General features: G+C 32.0%; 1 long non-coding RNA gene across 1 annotated transcript; it reads left to right on the forward strand.

Annotated features, from left to right (window-relative positions):
* The first annotated feature begins 1,713 nt into the window (after positions 1-1,713).
* Positions 1,714-8,437, forward strand: LOC149783808 (uncharacterized). Its single transcript, XR_016414071.1, has 4 exons — positions 1,714-1,829; positions 2,990-3,057; positions 6,234-6,310; positions 8,182-8,437. It is a non-coding gene; the product is annotated as an uncharacterized LOC149783808 (long non-coding RNA).
* The last annotated feature ends 789 nt before the right edge of the window (positions 8,438-9,226 follow it).

The raw sequence follows: 9,226 nt of genomic DNA on the forward strand, positions 1-9,226 counted from the left end.
TGACTATGCATTGCTTATTGTTACATAGCAAAATTGATCACGGAATCAAAACTGTGCAGGACTTGCGATGCGTGACATGGCAAAACAAGATCATATAATCAACACCATACGGGACTTGATCATCGGTTTATATGCTGTCTGTAATTCACTTAGTGGTACATAGCTGAAAATAACATATAATTAAAATTGTACAAGGGTAGTAATGTGTCCGTATGACATGTATGCCCTAACAATGTAATGGAACTGAGGTAAAACAATATTCCTCAATTGGGACCATAACACACAACGATTCATTTGGACAACAATTCAAATCCAAGATGAATTGTTCTAATGATGATTGGTTCAATATTTCTTTAACATTCCGTAGGTTTTCAATTTATGGCTAAATTAACAAATGTTTATAATTAGGAGTTTATGTAACATAATGTGAATTATCCCACTCCCCTGTGAATCGGTAACATATCCAAAGTCTTCAAGTGATGTTTCCATACTAAGTCTTCTCCATATTTTTTTTGTGGTGTTTTCTGGATAAAAAGTCAAATGTACAGAAGCACATATATCTTAGATATCGGTCTTAACCTCTGGATAGATTCGTGCACCACGCGTTATGACCTTGTTTTCTTATAGGTATGAATGTGATCCCATAATGTATGTTACTAAAAGATGAAAAACGAAATAATCTCTAAACAGTCAACGAAAAGCTTATTAATTTTTAATGTCCATATCACTATATTGCATTAGTATGTAACTTACATTTTGTAGTACATTTATGTATGAAGATTTGTCTACATGAATTGTATTTACGGATGAGGGCTGACCTGTGATTGCAATTTCCCACACGATTATATTAAGAGTGACGCAACTTTTTCTGAAGTAGAAAGTTCAACGTGTCAAGATGGGATTATCGTTCAAATTAGGGATGTGGCATTTGACATCTCAGACGGTTATTGATGACTAAGACAAATTACAACATATATAAATAAGGGATTGCAATACCTCTCGTCAGTTGCCCCGAATAAAGATTGAAAACAATTTGTCAAGATGAATGTCCCAGTCGTGTATTTGCTGCTGGTAATTCCACTTGCGATGGTCTCTCTCAGAGGTATCTATTATCTTTTATTTTTTGGAGTGGGGTCAATTTAATTTTATATATTGTTTAAACGTATTTTACTTTGATGTTTATTATTCGAGATGAACATTAAAAGTTTATATTTTATTTCCTTCAAGATCTACGTTTCGTTTGTAACTTATCAGATAAATTGTTAGTTAAATGTATTGTTCATAGAAATAATGTTAATGATGCTGGATATGATTAGAAACATTTAGTTTAGGACATGAAGAGACTTTTACCTCTGAAAGAGGTCTCTAAAGCTTGTAACAATAAACTTACTAATCGGCAAAATGCTTGTCAACAACAACAAATATGTACATCACTACATTTTATAACTTACTCTCTCGGAAGGGATGAGAGGGTTTGTTAACTCCGTCAAAATACATGTACCCTGAATATAACGTAACTCCGTTCAAATGGCAAATATATGTAAGGCACGTGTCTTTTTAATGAAATTATATACACCTCGCGGTATATCATTTATACAGTACACATGATATAGATAGACATCGATACGTACATATATACTACTGAAATTTCTTTTCACGACAACGTTTGAACATTCATAATATCTTCTAGGCATCGACAGGGCCTACGGCTTCGAGCGGATACGGTCATCTAGTTCATATACAGAAGAAGAAAACCTGCAACCATTACGTGCTACTTTCGAAAGTATGGAGACAAACAATGACGGGTATTTGGACATGGAAAAGTTTAGGTTGGTGAACATCTAAATGCATCATTAACACACACAAAACGTTAATATTGCGTATACCTTCGATGTTAGGACTAAATCGTCTTTTTTACTTTTCAAAGAAGCAGGCCATCATATAATGTCCCCTTGACTGGAAACGGATATGTGAATCTAGGCATTGACAGAATCGGTATTTGTTTCAAATGTTATATCTTGCGATTGCGTAAAGCACCTTAGATGGCGAACAGACTCTAATTGACATACCCTGGAATTGTCAAAAATGGCGAACAGACTCTAATTGACATACCCTGGAATTGTCAAAAATGGCGAACTGACTCTAATTGACATACCCTGGAATTGTAAAAAGGGCGGATCGCTTGGGTTAATAGCCTTGACTGCTATTACTGCTGATCACATGCTGCCCTGTTCGTTACGTTCGTAAATATATATTTTGCAATTAGTAAATTTTCTAATTTTGTCACAGCCATCTATGTTTCTATAGTATTTATATTTGATGTGGCCTAGATATTACTTCACACAGCTGTTCGCATTACTGGAGCTAAACTACACAGAACACTACATTACATTCGCACGTTTATATTTATTATAATTGCTGTTGTTTTAGAACATGATGAAGTAGATGGTTACCTTGGCTGTCTTATTTAGTACTTTGTATCAGAGTTATATGTAGGCTTAGCCGAGCTGGTAGACTTACACATGAATTATGTTATTTATGATTCATATAGTCCGTTTATGGATATTAAGGTTTCTAATTAGTTAATGTAAACGTCATTATAGAATTCAACGTCAATAATATCCGCTAGCAATATATTTGTATTTAAAGAGAGAGATAGATATATAGATGTAGATACAGAGATAGAGAATTAAAATTATACACCAAACATAATGTGCTAACCCTAAATAATATATGAAAATGCTTGATAATACTAGTCGTAATTAAAACTTAATATAAATAAAACTATCATACAGGATAGAAAATGTTTCAGTTTTAAAATTCATATCTTATATATACGTGTCTCATTCGCCTTGATGTATACCTAGTGTCAACATAATTCATACTGGAATACGGCATGAACATACTGTTTCCAGTTAAAACCTGAGCAGTAATTTGTATTCCTCACACCGACCAAACGTTCATTAGATCTCCAATTTTTATATTTAAGTGGTACTTCCTCAGAAGAAATGTTTGCGGTTTTGGACACTGATGAAGATGGAAATATAAGTTTACAAGGTATATATATTAATAGCAACATTATTCTGAAACACGTCTTATGCTACAACTTCAGTGTTTTATGCAAACAATGTTAACATGATGCATTAGTCCGTTTCAGCTTTCACCAAACAAGTCAAATTAATCAAATCAAGCTTGTTGATATGGAAGACTGGATTAAAACCAGCCCCCATACAAATTGGCAAGACTTTGGAGGCTAAACGTAAATTATTTCTTCATTGTCTCTGCCTATTGGTGTATGGAGCTGATTTGTATGATAATTAATAATCTTTGTTATGGTTTTTAAATTCAGTCTAGAGTCTGTATGTTTAGCAAGTTCTAATATAGAGTTTAAGGCATCATCCGCCATCGCATACTCGTAATAAATGAATATAAAAATATTTGATTGGTAGTTGTCTTTCGGCTGTTTCTGATAGCTGTCAAAGAGGAAACATTTTTTTGATATTATGTTGACAGAAAAGGACACATATCCAGGTTTGTCGCAGAGGAAGGTTTGTCTCGTTATGATCATTTAATCCATCTGATGGTTCATGGAACATTGCTAAATATTAAGACAAAGGTAACCTTTGCTGGGGCTATATTAGCGTGTGCCATACTTCGTGTTGGTTTCATTACTTACGATACTTGTATGTATTTATAGAAGCCTCAGCTGACTATTATACAAGAGGAATTAATTTGTGTTTTAACCTTTCGAATCCTATATGTTAAAGTTTTGTGCATGATTGTGATTTGCAAGTGTCCTTCTGAAAACATCATACTACATATATGGCTTTAGATTATATTTGTAAACATTAAAATGACTCCCATTTTAAGACACTTGAATTTAAATTTGTAAATTCTATTCTCTACGTGATATTTGTTAGGTTCATGCCATGATACGTCGGTACACACTTGACTTTGTTGAAGATAAAGAAACTTTGCGTTAAGATTTCAAAAAATATTACTGGGACAAAATAACTGTGAATGTATATACGATTGCTATATCGTATTTTTTATTTCTATTTTAAAATATCTTTGGAGGAATCAGCCTTTCAGTTGTGCTCAGTATATTTGGATCATTTTGAATTCATTAAAGGTAATTCGTCGTTGTGAGGCGTCAATAATTGTGACATATCTTTACGAAATAGGAAGTTGACATATTAGCACAATCAATTCGAGAAATCTTTTCGACCACACTGTACAGTTGGACTCGTGAAAAATATTTAGAATAATTTGTGATTCAATTGCTAGTAAGTTTAGATTTCTTTTATAAATTTTAATTTTGTATTTTAGAGACAAAAGAATTTGTTGATTTTAATAAACATGTTGGTTTTCATTTTCCTTGGCACCTAGTGTAATAATATAAATTTCAATCCTAATCGTGGTATGTGGACATTATGCTAGAGAATATTCCGGTATTATAACAAGCTAAGGTACTAACATCTCTGACTGGTCAATTGCATTGGTTCGCACAGCAGTGAGTAGTAACTCTTAATATATATATATATATATATATATATATATATATATATATATATATATATATATATATATATATATATATATATATATATATATATATATATATATATATATATATATATATATACATATATATATATATATATATATATATATTTGACAAGGATCGATGTAGAACGAATTGGATCGAGTAATGATGGATATAAAATATAGAAGAGTCTCGTGTAATTTTTCTACAATGAAAAGTACCTTCAAATGTCGATAACATGGAAACAGAAAGCTGTTTGTTTTCTTGACCCCTCCCTATACGTATCAACTCCGTGTTTATGATCAAGTTACTAATGCTATCGGAAAACTATACACGTATGATACATATGGATTGCTTTAAATTTAAAGTAATTTTTTTTTTCTGCTCTACGTCGCGACGAATCACTATCTTTAGGAAAATACATTGCTTTTATATCCACATTCAAATTAATCATGTAGATAAATTACCAGTAATCTGATCGCAAAGTAAGAAATGAACGCAACTTTCTGTAAATTAATTGTCAGATTTGGCTCCCTATTTTACAAAAATAATTTACGAATGGTGTCCAAATGATCTTTATAGCTATCTTTGTAGATGAGGAAGTCACTGTTTTATGTTTCACAACGATATGCAACAGATGTTATTATGTTAAATAACTGATTGAATGTTGACCGATGAGTTGTCATACCAAATGGTCTAAATTTATACTGACGAGGTCCATCAGGTGTTTGAAATGCTGACATTTTCTTTCCTTTTTTGACTAACAGGCACTAGTAGATACAGCTAGTCTTAATCTAAAATTAAACATATTGACATGAATTTGCCAAAATCCATTGCAAGATATTAACTTCTTGACATATGTTCATGTCGTATGTTGTCAATGATCACGTCTGGGCTTGATATTCAAAATTAATTCTACTTCATGATGCTGTTAACTTTTCCATAGTCAGTTCATATGTAGCATGTATTATCTTCAATGCAAGCCAAAAGAAAAAAAAAACTTTTAGCTCGAATAACAATATAAGATATTGAAAAGTGATGACTCTATTTTGTGTTACATTTTATTTCATGACTGTACAGTGTATTGGTGATGTATGAGCAGCATATGTTTAAGAGAATGAACATTGGTCAACACCAGTTTAACTTCGAGTCTAAGTGTGAGTTCAAGATAAATTCGCGGTTTCTTTATTTGCTTCACGTTTGTTGATAAACGTTAAGTCATGAGACCTGACCTTGGTTATGAAACTGATGGAAAGTACCTTTAAAAATGGCTCACAATCTGGTCAACGTATTTTATGTTAGGTTTATGATGGAAAGTATATATTCTTATATTGTGACCTGAATCGTCGAGTGGTACAAACAGGTCACCTTTACCTTTCACTGCTATCTCATTTCAATCCGCTTCGGTTCGAATATCATCTTGCTCGGATAATAAGCTTATTTCACCAAAGTGCCAGTCCCTACAAGTGGGTTGATGCTTTTTATCGGCATTTCCACAGGGTTCATTTTCAGCCAGTTATATTGGACGCAATTTATATTATAATTTGCGCTAGGAAATGACGTTAAGTGATGTACAGTGAAATAAACAAGCAGTAAGATTTTCTAAGCAGAGTGAAGGTATGACTTCAGTGATATCTACATAATGCACGTGCACATGATATACTCTTTGTATGTGTTTTATTCAAAGGTAGGCATAGGTTTCGAAAGGTTACAAAATGAAGCCTCATAGGAAAGTACAGGAGAGGAAAACGCAGATGACAACAAGTAAGTGTACAGAAAATATATATGTCGTATATAAATTGTTGTTTTTGTCATCCCTCTACCGATCGGAATTTATTAAAGGCGTAAAGTAAAGCATCTGTACCGACTATCTATGAACTAATTTGGATCAAAAAATTGGCAAGCAAACATCTTTTCCTAATCCGATATACTCAGGTTAAACAAAAATAATCAACTGGCTAGCTGTGTGTAATACTATGTGATATTATCGTGAGCCCTGAAATATTCGTGTTTAAAGAACATATAATTGATACTATATTTCCAATACCTGAATCAATTTTAATATTTATAATAACCAAAAATATTGAAATAAACGTTATGGGGTCTGTTGCATAGCTTACATGGGAGTATATAAAGATGTGTTATTAATAAGAAACATTTAAGTTTTTTTCCATAGATCCCAATGTAAAATAAAGTCATTTTAATTGACTACTACGAATATATAGTATACATTCTAAATTTGTTGATAGCGGTTTAACAAAATGTCTTTGATACTAACGTCACATATTATGCAAGTTGGTGAATCATTCAAATTTGTCTGAATTCAAATCTTGATTTGTTCATCAACATAAATATAAAAAGAATAATAAAGAATACAGTATTATGTACTCTGGTTCTATTGATCAGTAACACTCTTTACAACATAAATATGTTACATGCGGTAGCATACTATGCCGCGGACGTATTGCAGCCCGACCTATTAGTGAATCCGTTTCTTTAAACATTGCAGATTCTGTCAAATTAGTTTAACATCTGAGCCCATGCATACAAAGCCACCTAAAGATACGATGTAACATGCAAAATACAGAGATAATTACAGATGAAATAAACTCTTGCAAGTTTTTTAGCGTCGATATCACGCTATATAATGAATACTATTTGCCAATGATCACTTTTGGCACTTGAATGTGTCTCTTAATCGTGATATTATCCGCGCAATTGATTTGTTGTTCAGGTCTCGCATCATAAAGGTTGTCAATGATTTAACCATCTTCAAAACTTGGAAAGAAGTCAATCGTTGATACATTCTCATTCAGTGATGTCTGAAACTTATTTTGAACAAATCTCACTACATTATAGAGCGGTCGTTCAGACGATCCCACTGTTAACCTCTCAAAATCATATTTAGCAATGGTTTGATTTTGTTCTGACACAGCCGAACCAATGATCATTGCACGAAGTGAGTTTGGAGACACATGACTTCGAATTACATTGTAACTATGTTTGAAAGTAAAATCATAACCTACAAATTATTTTTTATATTACCCACTTAAAGCTCATTCGAAAGTGCTGAGGATAAAAATAGCCATAATGACAACCATGGAATCGCGGACTCGGCTAATGGGAAAGAAAGAAAAACCGGGTCCAATCAGTAAAAGAGCTGACCTCACAAAGAATGTTAAGAATGTCACGACGGAAACACAATGTCCGCTAAATGCTACCCAGATGTGACTGATAAAGTCACATGATTCATCGAAGAAATTCAAAATCTATTTACAAAAAAAACAGTGAAATTATTGATCCAATGTGTTCCGTCACCAGCATACCTTTTGCGCCAGTCAATAAAGCACATTAAAAAAAACATTTTAAGTAATACCACTGGTAGTATGTTATGGAAACTACAATATATTTCAATGTTTATACACATATCGCCTGCTAAAAATTAGCGACTGACGAAATAACACAATGAGTAGCAAATTGTGGATGAATGGGTTATATAATGGACACTTGATGTGTTCTAAAGGAGAGAGAGAGAGAGAGAGAGAGAGAGAGAGAGAGATTCACATTTGACTTTTTTTGTATCGTGAACAGAGGGACTCACAAGCGACAATAACATAATTCTTTTTTTCTTCCAGGTTTTATCCCAGGTTTTATCCCACCATGACATTTTAGGGGATTATTTTGGATCATCGTTCCATCTTATGTAATGTCAAATTTATGTAACAGATTCCGTAATTATATTGATTCATGAATGTTTAACTGAGTTTTCTTACAATTTTATTATTGCATCATCTTCAGCAACCTTACTTTGACACTGTTGAATCACGATCAGGTAAATCAGTAACAGGAAAGGAATTATTACGATGTCCTTGATTACCTTATGCAAATAACCTCATGTAAAATGTTGAATAAAATGTTGAAATAATTGCTTGTTTCGATTGCCATATTTCTATTACAACATAACAATTAAAATTATTGTCTTTATCATAAAATGGTCGTTGAGTGTGCCACAAAACTTCGAATTCAAATAGAATATATATATATGTGTATATATATATATATATATATATATATATATATATATATATATATATATATATATATATATATATATATATATATATATATATATATATATATATATATATATATATATATATATATATATATATATCAGTGTGTGTGTGTGTGTGTGTTTGTGTTTTGTGTGTGAATAGTCAATTGTACGATGTGTATACAGTTTCTAAAAAGAAAATGGTGTCTTCTATGTGATACATCCCATGAAACGGGATGTACTGTCGTTGGAATAACGGTTTTTACCTTCCCATGTACTACTATTGCATACGGAATTCATATTGATAACATTCTAGTATAATTTGCCATTACATTTTTCTCTCTGATCTTTTAATACATCTGGCCGAAAATAATATAACTATTTTAAGTATCCAAGTTTGTTAGCCATACGAGTCTAAGAAACATCGTTTCATGACTAAACTGATCCGCATTTACAATCCTTGAGACATTTATAAACAAATAAATTTGTCATTTATGATATTTTATATTTACTGAAATTCTACAACTATAGATGATAGTAATAATAGTTTAACCAAATATAAAATCATATATTTAGATTATTCGTGTTTATGCGAGAATTTATAGTAGAGTAATAGGAAGACATCG

The sequence above is a fragment of the Sinohyriopsis cumingii genome, chromosome 14 (assembly GCF_028554795.1).
Source record: "Sinohyriopsis cumingii isolate HCF-2022 chromosome 14, ASM2855479v2, whole genome shotgun sequence".
NCBI lineage: Eukaryota > Metazoa > Mollusca > Bivalvia > Unionida > Unionidae > Sinohyriopsis > Sinohyriopsis cumingii.